The sequence below is a fragment of the Anser brachyrhynchus genome (assembly GCF_964034855.1).
Source record: "Anser brachyrhynchus genome assembly, chromosome: 2".
In the NCBI taxonomy this organism is placed as follows: domain Eukaryota; kingdom Metazoa; phylum Chordata; class Aves; order Anseriformes; family Anatidae; genus Anser; species Anser brachyrhynchus.
Window position 1 is genome coordinate 52,591,692 of NC_137695.1, and position 19,983 is coordinate 52,611,674.

At 40.6% G+C, this 19,983-nt stretch overlaps 1 long non-coding RNA gene across 1 annotated transcript in view; it reads right to left on the reverse strand.

The window, feature by feature from the left end:
- Positions 1-19,983, reverse strand: part of LOC308190917 — a 105,351-nt gene that overhangs the window by 64,090 nt on the left and 21,278 nt on the right. The window contains exon 4 of the long non-coding RNA XR_013947567.1: positions 12,588-13,834. This is a non-coding gene — a long non-coding RNA (uncharacterized lncRNA). The remainder of the gene's footprint in view (positions 1-12,587; positions 13,835-19,983) is intronic.

Sequence of the window (19,983 nt, forward strand, 5' to 3'; positions counted from 1 at the left end):
GAAGCATGGTCACCTGTGAGGAGGAAATGTCCCCTGTGTACTTATCTGTTGTCAGAGGCAAGACTTCTGCCTGCACTGAACTCTGTGCTATCAGACAAGGTAGCTTAGAGCTACCTCAGGCATTTCTAGATGAGTGGCAAGCACAGGCTTATCCCCTCTAAGGTATCCTGAGAAAGTATGAACAATTACTTCTACCAACAGAAGTTTGACATGTCCAGAGATAGCCCTTGGAACCTCGGAACATCACTGACTGTATTCTCCAGTATACCACTTTGATCAAAAACTCATAAGGATTCCCCTTCTGCGTTTTATTTATTTATTTATTTATTTATTTATTTGGTTTTGCTTTGCTTTGTTTTGTTTTTGAATGGGATGACGCATGATCAACAATACTGTAAAGGTATAGTAATGGTACTTAAATAACCTCATACACAGCAAAGATTCCCATACACATTCATTTAAAGTTGGCCTGAGGCAAGCCAAATACACAAACAATTAGAGATCTGTAGGCATGCCAAGAAATATTCATGCAGCTTATAGGCCCAAGAGAAAATGTAATAAAGATTAAGAATATTATTAACACATATATGGAGGTAATAGTGTTTGATGAATTTCTGTATTGAGTACCTCTGCGATCCTGGCAAGCCCCAGAAAAAGGACTGGACTGACATTTTCCATGTTTTTCTACAGCTGTCAAATCTGTAGCACTGCTGTAGCACTAAGTGTCTGAAATTTAAAAGGCTGCTAAACCATCTTCCTTTGTTTTGTTACACAGTAATTAGATCCACCTCATTCACCCAGTTCCTGACAAATGTTTCTGCTTTACTCACATACCAAGATGTCTATTGCCCATTTCTTTATTATTTTTTTCCAAACAAAGGCTTCCTTTTCCTGAACCCTGTAAATTTTTATTCCCAACAGTATTTAGCACACAAAGCAGGTGATATCAGAAGTGCAAATGCTTCCATATTCTCTGAATTACTATAAACTGTTGTATGGTTTTGTTCATATAAAGTACACAGTCTTTTGATTTCCTGGCCAGTCCATTCCTCGCTCACAAGTTAACAAGGCTATAGGCAGGGAGAGACATAAGAAAGGCCACCCAATTAAAGGGAGAAAATGAAGATCAAAACAGCTACCGTGCTGCCATATGGCCAGGTACATTTCTATGTACCTGGTGCAATCACTGATAAAAGGCTAGTTAACAAAGCGCTTGTCACTTTGCCATGACCTTCATCAGTCACCTGGCTCTAGCTTTATGAGAGCTGACTACTTTTTAAGTTAAAAATGCTTAGATTAAAAATATTAGTAACATTGGAAATCCTCAAACAGCTTCACTGAAAACAACAACAAAAGGAACAACTTTGAAATTACAAGTACTGTGGAAAGGGCTCTGTATAATTTAATACCTACACACACGTTATTTTCATCTCCATTAAACCAGAAGAATCTGAGCACTGAAGGTCCATGCTTCCTTGAGGACTGGGACAGTACCATGTTGCATGTAAGCATCCACATCAGACCCCTGGAGCTGCTCAGACATAAGCTGATGGATGTAGCATGTACTGTTTTCCTGATTCTGCATCCAGAAACCACAGCATAAGCAGAAGGTCACAAGCAGGGCTCTGAAACGATCACTCATATATTATCAGCATCCCAAACTGGGCAAGGGTCCCATTGCTCTAGGGATTAATGTTGTGGATTCAGTGTTCCCAAACTCAGCGTTCCTGTTCTTCCACACTGAATGTGAAGTGAGGACAGGCAACTCACTGCTGCACATAGACTACAGGTCTTTATTAAAACACCATGATGAAGATAACCTACATTTCAGAGAGAGCTCATGCCTAAAATTTACTAGGAAAAAATATAACACAAATTTTACTTTTGAAAAGGGAAAAACAAAAACAAGTCTTCCATCAATTCTCCCTCAGGAATATTAAGAGGACTGCCTCTTCAAGTAAGTGGAGGAAGCTGAGAAAAGTTCACCACACATCATAGCAAATAAAGCTCTTGTTAAATAACAGAAAACAAACCACAGCAATGATTTTTTGACTTGTTCTGCTGCTTTCAAACAAAATTTCTCTGCATTCAGCTGTCTCCAGAGCACTCAGTGAAAGAGAATAGGGAGTCTAAAGTGCTAATAGTTCACCAGAAGCACTAGACGTCCCAATTTCCAAAGAAGGCCGATCAGTTTGCCTCCTGGCAAACTTGGTATTTTACACGATGAGCTGGAAAGAATCCACTTTAAATAAAATAGCAAGGAAAATCCAAATAACTGGAGCAAGAATACAAGTAAGATGTTGTTACCTAACAGTCAAGTAGGTTCACAACTGGTCTCTAAAAAAAACAAAGGAAGAAAACCCACCAAAATGCTGAATGCAAAGAACAGCTGGATCATTTTTCGTGACCTGGCCTAATGCAGCAAGATTGGAATTTTTAAGCTCCTGAGTTTAAAAAAAAAAAAAAAAAAAAAAAGTTGCTGTTCACTTTCTGCCGTCTGTATTAGTTGTATTAGTTGTCATTTGCCCCCCAGGACCAAACTATTCAAAATCCAGATAATTAATTGGCACCAAATCAAACTGAAGGAACAGCACCACAGCCTTACATATTGTCCTTGAAACATTTGTACAGCAGGAGTGACCTTTTGATGAGATAGGACCATTTGTTGACTCCCTGAATCCTATAGTTCAGACTACCTACTTGAAAATATTTCCCATGAAAAGCCTCTCAACAGCTGCAAGCTCCACAGGTCTGGCAGTGAATTGCAAGCAAGATGAAAACAAACCTAAGGAAAAGGGAGAGCATTCTTAGTCATTTATTGTATGTTCAGCAGGTATTGCTCATTTACTTATTTGGGAAATATCCAGACCCCTTTCCTACAGCTCCTTTTCTGATGCTTTCCTGAAACCTACAGTATTGTGAACTGCTTTAAGGAGGACAGCTTTTGTGCCACCAGAGTTAGCAAGGGTGGACATAGATCTTATCACAGCAAGGGACCCCCATGATCACTTGGGCAATAACAAAGGAACTATCTTACCACATCAGCTGGTGCTCACTAAGGGTCAGGAGAGGAAGGGAACTTTGATGACACAAATTTCAGGTTTCTTCCTATGGAATACTCTGGCATACCCAGACATGGATATGAACATGATGCTTATTGCTGGGTACTATTCTTTCAGGCACAAATTTCCTGATCTTACAGGGCTGTTTCACCTAGTAGCTCCCAACCTGACTTCCTGAAAGCAGCAGAGGACAGCTGCTGAAACCCCATCCATCTAGACAAAGTCAACATGACCTGTGGATGCAGTCCAGCTCTGCCAGGAAGGACCTAACAGTGAGTGCGGCTGAGGAAATATTATTGCAGCCTGGAGGCTTTTTCATGCAGGGTTCTATTTTGGTGCAACATTTCTTGTTGCGTGAAAATACCTGGGACACTTTGGGAACTGTAGCCACAGATAACATTTAGTTCTAAGTCACAGCGGCTTTGCTGATACGTGTTTCACCACACTTCTGATTTGGGTGTGAATGTTCATGTAAGGGAACACTGAAGGATAATATACTGTGTAATCATTTGTCATGGCCCAGAACATATAATGAACCCAACAAAAAGTGCAGTAAATTAAATAAGTGTTCCTTGCCAGTCCAAACAAACATTTTTTCTATTGCTTTTACAAGACTGTACTAACCCACAGAACTCCAGTGTTTTAGGACTTCATTTATTAGCAGCAAGAAAAAAGTCACACTGATCTGAAGCAAGACAGAAAAGTGCATTAGCCCAATTTCATCATCAACACAGAAGTAGTGGATATATATATACAAGGAAATGTTTACTGGATCCCTTTGCTAATACACAAGTTGATCTAATCTAAAACCATTCCATAATACATATTTCCATATAATGAACCATTTTGATGCAAGCTATTTAAGGTGATTGCTGTATTTTTTTCAGGCAGGAGAGCCATGTGAGGAACAAATGATGGCACTTCAGTCCACAGGATTCACTGTTTGCAGGAGGAGGTGGACTTCAATCAAAATTAATTAACCTCTTTTACTTCATCTATGTTGAGAGAGAGAGAGAGAGAGAGAGGGAGAAAGAGAGAGAGGGAGAAAGAGAATCGCTGACTTAACTGATGGGAAATCCTCAAGGACCTGGATAAAGAAGTCGTGTGTGTCCACTTGCCCTAACCTCTATTTGGCCTTCTAGCTAGGTACAAAGGGCATATAAGTAAAGCATCTGATACGTCTTCTCTCTGGGAAACTCAACAAGTTAATAAGTCATTTTGAGCTATTATGTTTTGATGCATGGAAAAAAAAAAACTTGGCTTTCCTCAGACAGTACAGCTGGGTAAGTACAGAATTTCCCGGCACTATTTGAGCCTGGGTGGGGTGGGAAAGAAAAAAAAAAAAGAGAGAGAGAGAGAGAAAATGAAGTTTATAAAGAGGAAAAAAAGAAACGGAACAGAAATCATGCCAGGAATTCAGGAAATCTTTCCTTCCTTGTTTCATTTATGGAGATCAAATAATCCAAATTAAACATGAATCCCCTTGCAAAATACTGAGGTATCTACTTAAACTAGGGTACTGAAGGCAATAAAACTCACAAAGCTCAGCTCTAGTCCTTCAGATACCCATATAAGCAAGTAGCTTAATTAATAGGTCTTGTGTCTGCAGGATCAGCATTCCATACAGACAGTCCCTTAAGGAGGAACCGACCTGTGTGCATGCCCACAGCCAAAGCAGCGATATCCAAGGCCTCACTGTAGACCTTCAGGCTCCTCCAGAGTACAGGTAGAAAACAGCAGCTGCGGATAAGATATGATCACACCAAAGCTGCTGCCACAGTTCAGAGAGATCTCATCCTTCAACAAAGGAAGACACAGAGGACTGCTAGCATTTAGAGAAGGGCTATGAAGCTGGTGAAGGGCCTGGAACACAAGTCCTGTGAGGAGCGGCTGAGGGAACTGGGGTTGTTTAGAATGGAGAAGACGAGGCTCAGGGGAGACCTTACTGCTCTCTACAAATACCTGAAAGGAGGTTGTAGGAAGCTGGGTGTTGTCCTCTTCTCACAGATAACCAGTGATAGGACTAGAGGGAATGGCCTCAAGTTGTGCCAGGGGAGGTTCAGGTTGGAAATTAGGAGACATTTCTTCTCAGAAAGAACAGTCAGGCATTGGAACGGGTTGCCCAGGGAGGTGGTGGCATCACTATCCTTGGGGGTGTTCAAGGAAAGGTTGGACATGGTGCTTAGGGACATGGTTTAGTGGGTGACATTGGTAGTAGGGTGATGGTTGGACCAGATGATCTTGGAAGTCTTTTCCAACCTTAATGATTCTATGATTTTTCCAAATCTGTTGCACTGCAAAGTGAAATGGCATAAGCCATTATGGACACAGGATAACCTACTTTACTTATTGCTGCAGTGGTTGAGACTGTGTTCACAGCTATTCCTGGCCTTCAGATGGGAGGAAGGACTTCCAGTCTTACAAAGGGACATTTTTATTGCCTGCTAACATTAAATCACTTATTTTTTCACCTGAGCACCTCAAAAAATGCATGTTTTTCAGGACCTAGAAATCATGCTGCCTCTACTTACAAAAAACTCGCAGTGCTCAAACAAATTAAGTCAACAGAGGGTGTGTGGCAGAAGTCAAACCCACTTTCTGAGTCCCATTCATGAAATGACCGGTTTTCTCTCTTCTCACTTTCACTTGGGCTTCCCTAAGCCACATGATTTTTGTACCTAGGCTTTTCAAAAGACACAAATATCACTGAATACACACAAGAACAAGTTCAGCTTCATGCCTACACACAACATGTTTGCAAATATTTGTTCCACGTATTGATTTTGTCAATATTACTGACTCCCCTGACTTGCTTCCTGTGGCCAAACAAGGGCAAATAATTTCTTAAGAGAAGTCTGAAGTACATAATGCAGATGTATGTAAGCCAGTACCTCCCCCACATACCCAAGTTTAGCAGGCAGATATTTCAGAACCAGCTTGCAGGAGGTGGCTCTGCAAACATGTAGGCTTTTTAAAGCAATGCACAGGTACAGGGATGATTTTCATGTCAAGAAAATAAGGCTAACTCCATAAAATATACTGCTTACTGCAGTTGTTCACAGACCTGTGAAGTCTGAATAGACCATTCAGATTCCACCCTGGCACTCTGCAAAACAGCCCAGGGGATTTCTTCTAGTGATTTCTTCATTAAGACCCTAACTTTTGGCTAATCTCAAGCATGTCTTCCAGAACGAAAATCAACTTAACTTCAGAGACTTCAAGGCTATGTCAACACTAGCTTGCATAACACAGACCTGGGGCAGGCCACTAGAGCATGACCATACATCCATATTGCTAGCAACATGCTGCTCAGCTACCTCCAAATGCCCCTCATGTCATACAGTAGGAGCCTTTTCAGGAAAAACCTTGGCCAATCCATCTGTCAGGGCACATTGCTTCAGGTTGACAGGACAGGCATTGATGGATTCAAGCCAACATGGGTGTATCTCATATCCTGAATCCATTTTATTCATTGTGTAAGATAGGTTTTTCCTACCACATCGTATAGCTGGTCCAGAGCTAGTGTTTGTTTGGATATGAATTGAATTGGAGACAGAATCCAAACTTGGAAACATGCTCGAAAGGCAGCTCAACCATGGCCCACATGCACAGTCCCCATCACTCCTTTTCTCATGTCCCCTTCTTCTGAAGCACTCCTCCTCACTGAGGGCATAATTCTGCAGATTAAGGAAATAATGACTTAATCTGAAGGGGTACAATTAGCCAGTGAAGCCCTATTAAAATCAGCCATATAAACTGATGTAAGTCATGGTAACTTTTTGGCTCAGTTGCTCTACCGAGTTTCATAGATACTGATTCCTTTGTACATGACTGCAGCTGCCTTGTACCTCCCACTCCTCCTTTAATTTTCTGTCTTCATGTAAACGAAAAAAAATAAAAAAATAAAAAATCAATCAATCCTCACTTCATCAGTAATAAATCAATTGCTTGGATCACCTGACTATCAAACAATGACCTTGTGGTTGCAAAGGCTCAGCATATGCAAGTATATGGATGACAGAAAGTAAAAGAGACAAAGAAGTATTTTATGTATGTATTTGCTTTAGTTCGTAGCAGGTCTTTTTGGTTCTGAACACATCTGCACTCTGCAGAAGGGCTGCACTGATAGAAATTCTCCTTTCCCACTTGCCAGGGTCACCCCCTGATAAATCAAAACATTGCTATCCTCTTTTCATGCTATTCTCTCAGACTGTATGTTGTGTTTATAAATACAAATTTTTCCTGAATACAAATGAGTGCAAAAACATCAGAGGCAGACTAGAACTGTTGGGACATGCATGGGACAGAGTTTCTTCTAGAGATCAGACCATATAACCAAATAAATAAGTCAACATCTATCTGTGCACTTCCAAACAAGATAAGGAAATATCTCAAACTTTCCACAAAGCCCATACTACCTCTGCTCGAAGCCAGGAGGCATCAGAATCCATCCTGTTGTTTCCCTTGCTAGTGCTGTATTCCTACAGAGCTTCTGCACTTGTTCGGGGCTTCTTGTTGTTGTTATTGTAAAACAGAAGCGTTACACAAGACAAGAGAGCTTGACAGCTTTCCCACAATCCTCAGCATGTGGGAATAGCAAGTAACAAAGTGTTAACACCTGCCAACTGGTGGTTAGGTGTAAATGTCTCTGTTAACAACAAACACTGCTGCTAGCAGTCATCAGAGCAAAGCAGCAAATCTGTTCCCTTCTCCAATGCAGAAAACACCAAACAATAACATTAAAAAAAAAAAAAAAGCACCTAATTGCTTGATTAAGATGTAGCAGTGTTGGAAACTGCTGATCTAGAACATTGAATCTCTGACATTTACTTCACTCTTGATTAAACACAAATGTTTAAAACTAGCTATTGTGCAGGCAGAAAGAAGCTCAGAGTACTGTGTACCATCCAGGGAATTATGACAGTGAAACTTTCCACAAAGAAACTACAACAAGGCCACCTTCTCTGAGCTGTTTCATAAAAGCATCAGCTGCTGAGACCCTCTGGCAAAAAAAGAAGGGATGGAAGACCAATGAGGAGGAATTAGGAGTCAGGTAACACCTTGCTTTACTTTTCCCAATGTAGACCTTCCATGAAACTTTGCAAAAAAGTCCAATTACTTTTCTGAAAAGTGATGCTGAACAGGGACATTAGATCTGTTTCTTTATACAGAGAAGGATTTGTTGTGTATTTTTAACAAATGGTTTCAGTTGGTGATTTCCTAGGCACTGATTTGTCACTGATTTGCATGTGACTAATGTCTGAGGCCTGAGGCTAAAAACCTGTCTATTCTAGATTTGTCCTCAGTAGCCAGCTTGTCTGCTTTATTGCCATTTCCCCATGATAAAAAGGTAAGGAAGAAGTGGGTCGACTCACCAGCCTCACATAAGATACAGATCACCAAGTCAGAAAAAGGCAAACTCCATTAATCCACACTATCCACAAAAGCCCACTGCTGTCCAAATGTTTCCAGTGAACACACAGGAAACTCCAGCTCAGCTGGGGAGGAACATTAATCCCAGTTTCTATCAGCCTGCAGTTCTTCAGTAATTGCTATCAGGAAAACTTACTATCCCACTCTTGGGGAGCAAGGGAGATTTTACCTTTATATCTTTTCCATAAAGATACTGCCTGAAATACTTCAGACAGCAGTGATGGTACCTGGTTAATCAGCTGGTGTCAAGGAAAAGAGAACTTTAACCTACATCAGTTCCCCAAACTAGGTCACAGGAGAAGGGGAGGGGAAGGCAGGGGTCACTTCTTTTGGTTGCAGTACCACTTTAGGTCAGCATTAATGATGCATGAAACAAAGGCTTTCAATAGTCAACAGCTTGAAAGGGAGGACACATGTTCCTCCTACTGAAACAGAGGGCACATGTTCCCCTTACTTCCTGAAGCATCAAGTATTTGAAAGCTCTGCAAGTAGTAGATGGTGAGTGGTAGTAATAGACTTAAGAAGACTGGCAAACCATTATTCCTGTTCTAAGCAAAATCATTCCCCAAATTGCTAAAGTGAAGGCTCAAACAGCATTTGATTAAATTTCTGTGCAAATGTCCGTATGGGTAGAAAATGGACAAACAATTGTTTAGTTGTCCAAAAGTGTCCTTCTCCACTAGGAATGGGTGAACTGGGTAATGAACTGGCCTGCCAGCATGAATATTGACCTATTTACTGAGCTGCATGTTTCCAAACAGCAGTTGGAATATTTTTGGCTATAGGCAGATTAGGATCACCTGCACCAGATCAGCATTAGAGGAAAATTTCCAAGGTTCATGTGAGCATTCAGGCTCCTCAGCAGCTGAATTTAGACTTTCAGTCACACGGTTTCCGTGACTCAGCCATTTGTTAGTCATCCTTTGCCTGTTATATCTCAGGAAAGTTACAGATACCCGTAATTAGAAAGGCAATCCCCCTCCTTCTGTCTCCTCGCTGCCTGATCTCTAGATATCATGTCCTCCCACTCCCTTATTTACCAGAGGCCATGTGCTAATTCCTTTCCATTCCCTTCCAGACTAGATTAATTTCGTTGCAATCTCTCTCATTTTAAGTATTTGCAATGGTCTCTATAACCTACCCTGTGCGCCAAACACTCTAGATGAACTGATCCTCTTGCACCCCTCCTCAGCCCTCCCTTTTCCAAACCCAGCAGCCTTGCCTCAGTCCTTGTCTCTGTCATGTGCAGGTTTTAATCAATGACTGCCCTCTGTGCTCTCACAGGGCACATTCAGTCCAGTACCATTCTTACACAGTCTGGGAGCATGACGCAAAAGAGCTTGGTCGTTTCTGTCTAAACCTATCTTGGATCAGTTTCTCTAATTTGTCCAAGTTATTGATCTGTAAAGTTGCCACTTACATGCTTCCCACCAATCTACTGACGGTGTTGCTGCCCAACTATTTCTTTTTACTCTTGCACGCTAGTCCCTCCATGCATCGTTCTGACAGCTCTTCCTCCTTCACTGCATCAAATGGCTTTCTTGTTTTTGCCTTCCAGCCCACTATCTGCTCTCCTTGCTGTTCAGACAATCAACTCCCACCATCCCTCTGCCAGTGATAACTGCGTTGATCGCACACAAGTCTGGTTTTCCTTATACCCCAAAACAGATTTATCAGCTTTGCTATTTTTTCATATTCTCCATTTGGTGAAGAACAGAGATTTCTGGACTAGCAAAGCCAGAGGAACAACTCTCCTTGTTCAGGCGAAGACAAGGAAGCTCCCATTCACTAGGTCACTAACCCAGGAGATGCTGGACTGAATTACCAATGTCTGGTCTGAAGCTGGCAAAGGGGAAGGCTGTAACACTTAAATCTCAGATTTATGCACCAGGTACTGGGAAGCAGGAAGAGCCTGGGGTGGACAGGTACATGGATAGACACATGCCCTTCTCACGTTTTGCACACTGTGAGTATTAGAATGATGGTCTCTTTTGCACAAAGCCCAATCTCTGTTAAGATTAGAGCACAATCTCCCATAAGAAAAAAACATTTCGGTAAAAAAAAAATCTGATCAGTACAAAGCTATAAACATCCCCCACACAACAGGTGTAATGTCACTGTTCGCTTCTAAATTCTTCCCAACTTACTGTTTCTCTAGTGTTTGAAGACAGTGGCTTTGTTATTGGTTTATTCTCCCACCGTTTCCTCCCAAATACACACACAAAATATTTTCTAGCTCCGAACTTTAACTCTTTCGGACAACCATCTCCTAGGCAGAGGAAGATTCTTTCTCTTTGTTCAGACACCTCATGGTACACTGAGACCTCAATGCTTAAATACTCCAGAGACAGAAGGGCAAAACCTGAATGAAGAAACACCAGCATGACCTCCTGCTTACAGCAGAGAGTACATGGTCTGTATTGCTATGTTGCCTTTGCATTTCTGTAGAACCTCGCCAAGGCGACAAGGTAAACTATCCATTACACTTCTCATTCCCACAGTCACATAAAAGCCTACAAAAGAGTTGCAACTAATCTGCATTGGCACTTTTGAAAGCCTTCTCTCTCCTGTGCCCCAGTGCTTTCTGCAACGCAGGGATAAAGCTGTACCTACCACACACAGTCTGGCTCCATCCATCACTTTACCAGGTGCTGAGGATTCTGGCAAGCTCTGATTTGGCACAGTTGGTTTTATATGCTTTTCTTACTGACACAAGCACATTCCTGAGCTTAGTTTACACATGAACAGGTTAACGATGCATTCTTTACTTGGTTGTATTCAAATTCATGACTGAAAGCTATATCTGCATAGTGTTTTCCCATTAGGTTAATGGCAGTTAATGCAAGAGCACTTGCTACTGGTTATTTAACTGAAGAGGAACAACTAACAACTGGTAGGATATTGGTGCACGAAGGAAGTAACCCTGAGCACCTGAAACATACTGCTAACAAAGAGCATCCGTAGGGATGGGTTGGTACCTCGCTACCTGCCCTGTTCATTAACCTCACTGTAGTACTCAGTTCCTATATATTTAATAGATTCAGTAGTGCCAGTGTACAAAGTTGTGCATAAAGCTATCAGAAAAATAAATTACTCTTCCAGCAGCCTAAACTTTAGGAAATAGATCCCTTTCTTAGTAGTCTGTTAACAAGAGAGATGAGTGGCCCATTCTGTTCCACAATAGTTTCCAGTACGGGCTCTACTATGTTACTTAAAACAGGTACTCATTATTTATCTAATTGAAGGGCAGCTGTGAAAGAAATAGTTATTTTGGTGATGGGATGGAGAGCTCAAAAGGATGAGCTAGATCTACATAACGACAACATAAGGCACAAACGGGAAAAGTACTTCAGCACTGAAGTCAGTGGTGTCATCCAGCTTGAATGGTTCCTTGGATGGTTTAAGGTCTTGGTGCTAGTCAAGGCTTGTTTCTGTTCCTGCAAATCAACACTCCAGCATTGCGTTCTGATTTCCAATAATGGGCCCTGCTCCCCTTTCATCCTTCACCAGTGATGTACAACCATTTCACTGCTGAAAATTAGAAAATCAGATGCTTAATAAAAACGAAAATTTTGTCTTGGTTCTAAAAATCACTCAAGTGAAAGGCACGTGGCTTTACTCCACTCAGTAAACTCATATATGTAAATAAATAAAATATTTTTATATGTAATATCATATATATACATTATATATAATATATAATAATAATAAATAAATTTTTTTAAAATGTAAATAAAAATGTAAAATACTCAGTAAACCGAGGATCTCTCCAGCCTGGAGCAATCAAAGCAGTCATATAGAATGTTGAAGAGACATTTTCCTAGCACTTGTCAGGGTGTATGTCCTGAACATTAAAGTCATCCTGATCCTAAGCACTAAAATCTGAAGAACATACCTAGCAAATGGCAAATATACAACCATTTATCACCAACCTTTTTGACTGTATGGTTTGCCAAAGGCATCAAACGCAGACCTGAATTTGACATCTGATGATCACATCCTTTATAAGCAAAGGACAGGATGAAAATACGCACCACTTATTTCTCGCTTCTTTTTTGGCCTCTACTCTTCAGCACCTAAGTAATGACTTACCAGAGGTTACCTCAAGCATCAGTGTGGACAGGCTACCTCTCCAGATGCCTCTCTGTCCTGTTGTCCCATACTATATATTTCTGCCTGTGAGAAAGCAGCTGTTTGCAGCAGCAGAGCTATGGGAATTCCAGCAGTGAAAAAACAGCCCTGTTAAAGAAGGGTCTTGGGGTTATTTGCATCTTTGGGGGATTTGGATGCACTGCAGGGTGAGGTTGGGCCTCATTTTAAGAGAAGGCTCCAGCCCACACCAGTGCCAAGAGGCTGACTAATGCAATTATTTCCTTGCAAAGCAGCATTTTTCAAAGTGCTGATTCTTATTAAGAAAAAGGAAGGGATTTGGAGCTCATATTTTGATCTGGTGCCCAGGATTATTTGGAAATTCTTTTTCCTGGAACGAGACTTTTTATTCCAAATTTCTCCATGGTGGGGAGAGAGGGTTTCCTGGGCAGAATTAGAATAATGATTACAGCCTGTATACAATCAGCTTTAACCACTGTGGAACTCCAAAAATGAATGTTATTGCTCAGTGGCTTCATTGAAAACAGAAGTATTATTTAACCAGAAGGATGGCAACACATGGAAATAGCTCATTATCATATTTTCTCCCTATTTGAAATGTCACATTGAGCATGTATCTTTCACGTCCACTACACTTTAATTAATTTGGACTGTGTTTAAATATATAACACAGCATGCTTTATTACAAAATTCTGACACATTCCCACTGATGAAAAGGGGCTTACTTTCAAACACACGTAATGGCAGTAGGAGTTACCCTCTCTAAATGTTGTTTTAAATACAATAAGAATACCACATAATCTCTGTGTCAGCTTGTGCTTTTCTGTGGCATAGAACATATATAGCAAAACTAACATTATATTCAAAGCTTGATGTTTATTGAAGGGACGATGGTGTTAACATTATTATTCCAGGTCTAAATCTTAAACACTTACCTTATTTACATAATTTCAGGACAAACATATATTTTGCTCAATGGATGAATAAGATTCCAGCAGTGTGACTAGCCAGGAATTAAGAAGTAGAATTGCAGGGTGTATGCCTGAGATCAAAATGTCTTTTTTTAATGCAGCTGGTGTATCTTCTGTGCATTTTCAAACACAGCTCTTACAAAGGATGGTTGTCCTCCTCCAACCAGGTCTCCAACAAAGTAGAGAATTTATTTCGTTTGCTGACCTTCCTCTGGAGGCACTCCAAAAGTTACTCCTGATTTGCACTTGTATAAGCAACTGAGGGAATCAAATCAGTTTTTTAAACTAATGTAAAATAAGAGATTTCATTCAAACTTCAGTATTTCTTGGAATTAAATCCTATAGTATATGGTACACTAACCCTACCCCCCCCCCCCCCGCCCCCCACCAACCACCCCCGAAGATGGCCTTTTTTCAGAATAATTCCAGAATGATAATGATTTTTATCAGGGAGAAGGTAATTCTGTTCTCAGACTCCTAGATGAAGCCATGTGCAATGGTACTTGTGGAATACGTGTTGTTCCTTAGATAAAGGGAAGCTGTTAGACTTCTGTTCACTGTGTAAAGGCTGCCACGAAAGAACAGCATGGATCTGCTCTGTGTTGTTAGATACTATACTTCTTCTTCTTCCACTCTGAGTATTCTCTGCTCACCCCACATAAACCTTTCCTCAAGGAAACATTTACACTAAAAAGAGAAATGTTTCCCAGCAACTGAACAACAAGAAAAAAGTTGCATTTAAATACAACACAGAATGTCTGTCTTTAAAAATCTGGATTGGTTTTATATTTAATTCATTCAGTGAATTGTAATAAATGAATAAACATAATTTGGAGAAGAATTAAAAAAAAAATAATGAACAGGGTTGCTGGAGCCAAAAGCAATAACTGCAACTCACTTTTTCCCGCTTCTTCACTCCTTCGGACCCAAGCATTATTGTTGTGATCCCTTTTTTTGTGCTTTATGTGTTTTGTTTCATTTGATGTCTGCATTAAAGGAACGCTCCAGTGTAATATAAAAAGATACTATAATCGCTACATCTAATTACAAAGAAGAGCTAAGTGTCTAATATAAAAACATGCAATAAAAAAGAATAATTAACGATCAGATTGAAAGCCACCAACACGGCAATCTGATGAGGCAAGCTAGGAAGCACTACTCGGCTCTCCCGTTACAGTGTATGGGGAAACAGAATGCCTCCCTGTATGAGAAGATGGGAAGGTCTGTTCCAATACATGGCTCTCAGTTTACCCACAGCTTTTCTTTTATTTCTTCCTAACTTCAAGAGCATGCTCTTAGTGATTATTTTTTTTCCCTGATTCCCTGGAGTAATGAATGTGAAATTTTATCCTTTTGGCTGCTAGTGGGCAGGATCTTGTGTTCTTTATACATTCAGATCTTCCATCAAAATCATCAGGAATGCATTAAAACAAGTGGGACAGTTTCCTTCTTTTGGCCCAAGTTAAAAAAAACATGGAGTGCAAGACTGAGTAAGCGATTGGCAGCTTCCATAGAGAAGCAGATTATTTAAAAGTATTCCTGAAGGAGTAGTATTTCTTTACCTGGCCACAACTACCCCCTGTAAGAGCAACAGTAAGAAAATCTAGAGCCTTACCACCTAAAATTTCAGTAGATTCAACAATCAATTTGTGTTTGTTTTGCAGATCTTTGAAAGCCCAAAGACCACCTTGTATTAAGGCAGTTCATCGTTTTAGTCCATATGCAATTGGATGGGAGTCTAATATGCCAAATTCCAGTCTGAGACATTGTTTAACCATAAATCCTCCCTCCAGATAGTGACATGAGTGATTTGGCTGGATTTGAAGGTAGAAGGAACAAAGGAAAAAAGTGGAGCTATGGGAAAGATTTTTCCGAGGTTTTCGACACCATCAACCCAGGTCAACAACCATAGCAGAAGACTTGCTAGAAGACAGCTTACGGAAAAAAAAAAAAAAAAAAAAAAAAGAGAGAAAAAAAAAAGAAACTTCTCTTTGCATCTTATGTGCAGGACCTCATGTACCTTTGTTTCTGTGTGACTTGGCAGTGCAACAACAGCTTTTGGGGAAGATATCAACAGAAAAATCACCACCAGCCATACAGACATCTGAAGAGGCAGCTTTTCACCTGTTCCTTTTAACCTGCTATTGAAATCACAAGCTATAGATATACCTTGGATAATACAATTTTTCCTGTATATTTATTAGATTTGTGTTTTTTCTGTGTATTTAAGATATTTTCAGCACTGGGCAAATGTTTACTAAAATCCAGGTGATGATGCTATAATTATGAGACAAACAAATAGAACCATGCCAGACAGAATTGGTTATTTTTGTTATCTTATTTCTATTCAGCTTTTGAAATAAATTTTAAATAAGTACCTTTTTTTTTTTTTTTAGCAGAGGAAAAAAGGCAGAAGACAAATAATACTTCTTTAAAAACATTCTCTATATATCAGTTCCCACTATGTCATTTTTCCATTCACAGGCCTCATTCATTTAAGTTGATTTTGTAAAAAATGATTAAATAGCTTCAACAACAATAGAATTACAAGTGTTCTGAGAAAGGGAGAAGCTTTTGGAGGGATACAACATGTTTTGTTTTGTTTTGTTTCTGAGGAGTGTCAGTTACAATCAAGTGGCTACAAAGATAGCATGAACATTCAAATCCTCCTGCAATTTCAAAATGTGTGGATTTAAAACAGATTTAGGAAAGTTTAGTATGTTGTTCAGGATAGATTCTAGTCCAAGAGAGCTCTGACTACGTAGTCGAGGCAATGATTTCCCCCAATATTTGTAGTGATGTTCGTATCTTATTCCCATTCATTATTCCCGTTCATATTGTATTCCCATTCTGTATGTAACTTCCCTTGATTTTATCATTACTGCAATTAATTGTACTGTATCTAAAAGAGTATTGGAAGCAGAATTTAGCTTAGACAAATCAGACTTAATCTGCAAGAGATTCTCTGCAGCACAGTCTCTGATGAAATGTTTACATGCCTCCTGTAGAGGAGAAGTAAAAGCTGAGAGGGATCTGAGCAAGATGCCTGGGGAAAGAACAAGTTTACTTAACTACCTATGCCATACCATAATTGTGGTTTTCTGTCTCCAGGGTCATCAGTGGTATTAAGAGTTGCAGTATTTGACTTCAATTCTGTTCACTGCACCTCCCAACCAAAAGAAAAATAGTGGATTAATCTGCTATAATCTGGTAGGTGTCCAAAATATAATTGCTATCAGAAGCCTACTACAAAATAAATAAATAAATAAATAAATAAAATAATTTATCCTTTATTTAAGTGAGCTTTAGCACTAAGATTTCTTTTCTCATAGTGCCTACTTTCAGCGTCCTAATACCTATGCACTATACCTGAGGCTCTGAGATGACATGACTGTCTGTGACTTCCAACTACATGATTTACTGTATCAAAACCTAATCCAGGAAGAGATATAGATTTAACTTGAATTCAGTCAGAGGGTGAGGCCCCCACAATATAACTTTTAGAAGCAGAAGTCCTAGCCACCTCCACATGAAATGAGACACCTTTAGTTTCTAGAAGTATCAGGAAAAGAAAAAAAAAAAAAAAAAAAGAACTTTTCCTGCCTCCACTTTCCCAAAGTGCACATGGAGTGAAAAGTATACAAGTATGTAAAAGGTTAATACATTATTACCTTGATAGGCAGAGGTGCCTTTTTTGCTCAAATCTAGAGCTTGAGCTATGACAGTAAAATCCTTGTAAAATTTATATGTTCATTTCTAGATGGCTGTAGAGAACTCATGGTAAAAGAAGTCTGTTGTGACAGGGCTCTTGCTGTAGCAGGAAGCTAACAATGAGAACGGTCCAGGAACTCTGGTGTTTGCTGGATTCATGTTGTCTCTACAAATAGAGACAATATGGTCAGGCATAATATCCATCTATTATTAAAACTTCTAAAAGCATGAAAATATGAACACGTTCTCTTATAGAAAGAGCACACTGCTCTGAGCACCCCAGATAATACTTCAAGCCTGCAGCGCGCACACACTTCTACATCACAAACGTAATGTGGTCTTGCTCCCCAAAAGTTTAGGGAAGTAATTAATTAATTTGTATACAATACAAAATGTAAGTGCGCTGAGAATAAAGAGGATTTGGGCCTGGTGTCTTTCAGTTGAATTAATGATGTATTTATAAGTTGAATTTGTTTGTTGCTTAAGGTTGTTGACCAGCGAGAAAATGAGAATGCTGAATGATGCTATGAATGCTTTGGCAGGCTCCATGTGTATAAGATAGGTACCCACCTAGGCAGAGAATCTCATGCTTACTTGCAGGCACGAATTAGGAATCCAGCTAAGAACTCCATTGGCATCCTAAAATCTGTGCCTGATTTTTTTGAAATGCTTAAGGTCATTTCTGGGGAAAAAAAGAACCATTTTAAGGAGGCTATCAGATATTAACAATATAGAAAAATAAAACAGAAATGTAAATAAATTGTAAATATATACATATGTATATATACATTATGTATATATATACACCCTAGGTTAGAAAAAATGGAAAAGGAGAGAAGAGCTAGACTGGGAGAACAAAGAATGTGTACAAGTTGTGTAGATACATTCTAGGTTACTCTTCACCTTAGAGATGAATTAGAACATTTCTGAGTAGCAAAGGAAGACAATAAATAGCCTTAAAGAGAAGGAGAACATGAAAGTCAATAAACACATGGTCTTGGAGACTCATTTACTAACTTAATCCAGCATTTTCCAATCCTCTGTCCTTCCAATAGGGGGGATCGCTGCTGACAAGCGGGCTCACCACATTAACACGTGGCTTCGGGACTGGTGCAACCAACAGAACTTCGGGTTTTTCGATCATGGGAAGGTCCATGTGATGCCAGGCCTGCTGTCACCAGACAGGATGCACCTCTCTCAGAGAGGGGTAAGGATTTTGGCTCAGGAGTTGGCAGGGCTGATAGATATGGCTTTAAACTAGAGTTGAAGGGCGAAGGGGATAAAACCAGGCACGCCGGTGATGAGCTAAGGGATGGTGCACTAGAATCAGAGGGACTGTCTGCCAGTGAGGTCCTTTGGTCGGCTCCACAAGGTGCTGTGTGTAGGGAAGCACATTTGAAGTGCTTCTACACAAACGCACACAGTATGAGGAATAAAATGGACGAGCTAGAAGTCTTGGCCCAGTCCCACAGCTACAACATCATTGGCTTAAGCGAAACCTGGTGGGATGAGTCCTGTGGCTGGTGTGCTGCAATAGATGGCTACAGGCTCTTCAGGAGGGACAGGCAGGGTAGGCGAGGTGGCGGGGTGGCGATGTATGTGAAGCATGGGCTGGACTTCAAGTTGGAACTTCAAGTTGGGGATGGCAAAGTTGAGAGCCTCTGGGTAAAGATTAAGGGATGAACAAATAAAGGGGATGTCGTCGTGGGAGTCTATTACAGACCACCCGGCCAGGATGACAACAACGATGAATTATTCTTTGCAGAACTAAGAGATGCCTCAAATCAACTCCCCTTGTCCTCATGGGAGATTTCAACTTGCCAGATGTCAGCTGGGATCACCACACGGCTGACACGAGCAAGTCCAGGAGGTTCATAAAGCACCTAGATGATAACTTCTTGGTGCAGGTGCTAAGGGAGCCAACTAGGAAAGGTGCCCTCCTTGATCTGTTGCTGGAAAACAGAGAGGGTCTTGTGGGAGATGTGGCAATTGGCAGCTGTCTCGGTCATAGTGACCATGAAGTGGTTGAGTTTAGAATTTATGGTGACAGAAGGAAAACTGCCACCAAAACTTCAGCCCTGGATATGGGGAAAGCAGACTTCAGGCTGCTCAGGGAACTAGTCAGCAAGGTCCCCTGGGAAGCTGCTTTTGAAGGCATAGGCGTCCATCAGTGCTGGTCAATCTTTAAGCAGTGCCTCCTAAAAGCACAAGATCAGGTGATTCCAAAATATCTGAAGGCAGGCAGGCGGGGCAGAAGGCTGGCCTGGCTGACTAGGGATCTTCTACTGGAGCTTAGGTGGAAAAAGAAAGTGTACGGCTACTGGAAGGAGGGTCAGGCAACAAGGAAGGAATACAGGGATGCTGTTCGTGTTTGTAGGGAGAAAATTTGCGGGGCCAAAGCCCAACTAGAGCTGAAGCTGGCCATGTCTGTGAGAGACAATAAAAAAGGTTTTTTTAGATATGTGAACAGAAAAAGGAGCACCAAAGAAAACATAGGTCCGCTACTTGACGGGGAAGGTCTCCTCACAGACAATGACATAGGCAAAGCAGAGACATTTAATGCCTTCTTCACCTCTGTCTTCAATGCTGATGATGGGCTTCGGGACCCTGGGTGCCCTGAGCGGGAGGACCATGACGGTGGGAATGACAAACTCCCTACCGACCCTGAACGTGTGCGGGAATTGCTGCTCCACCTG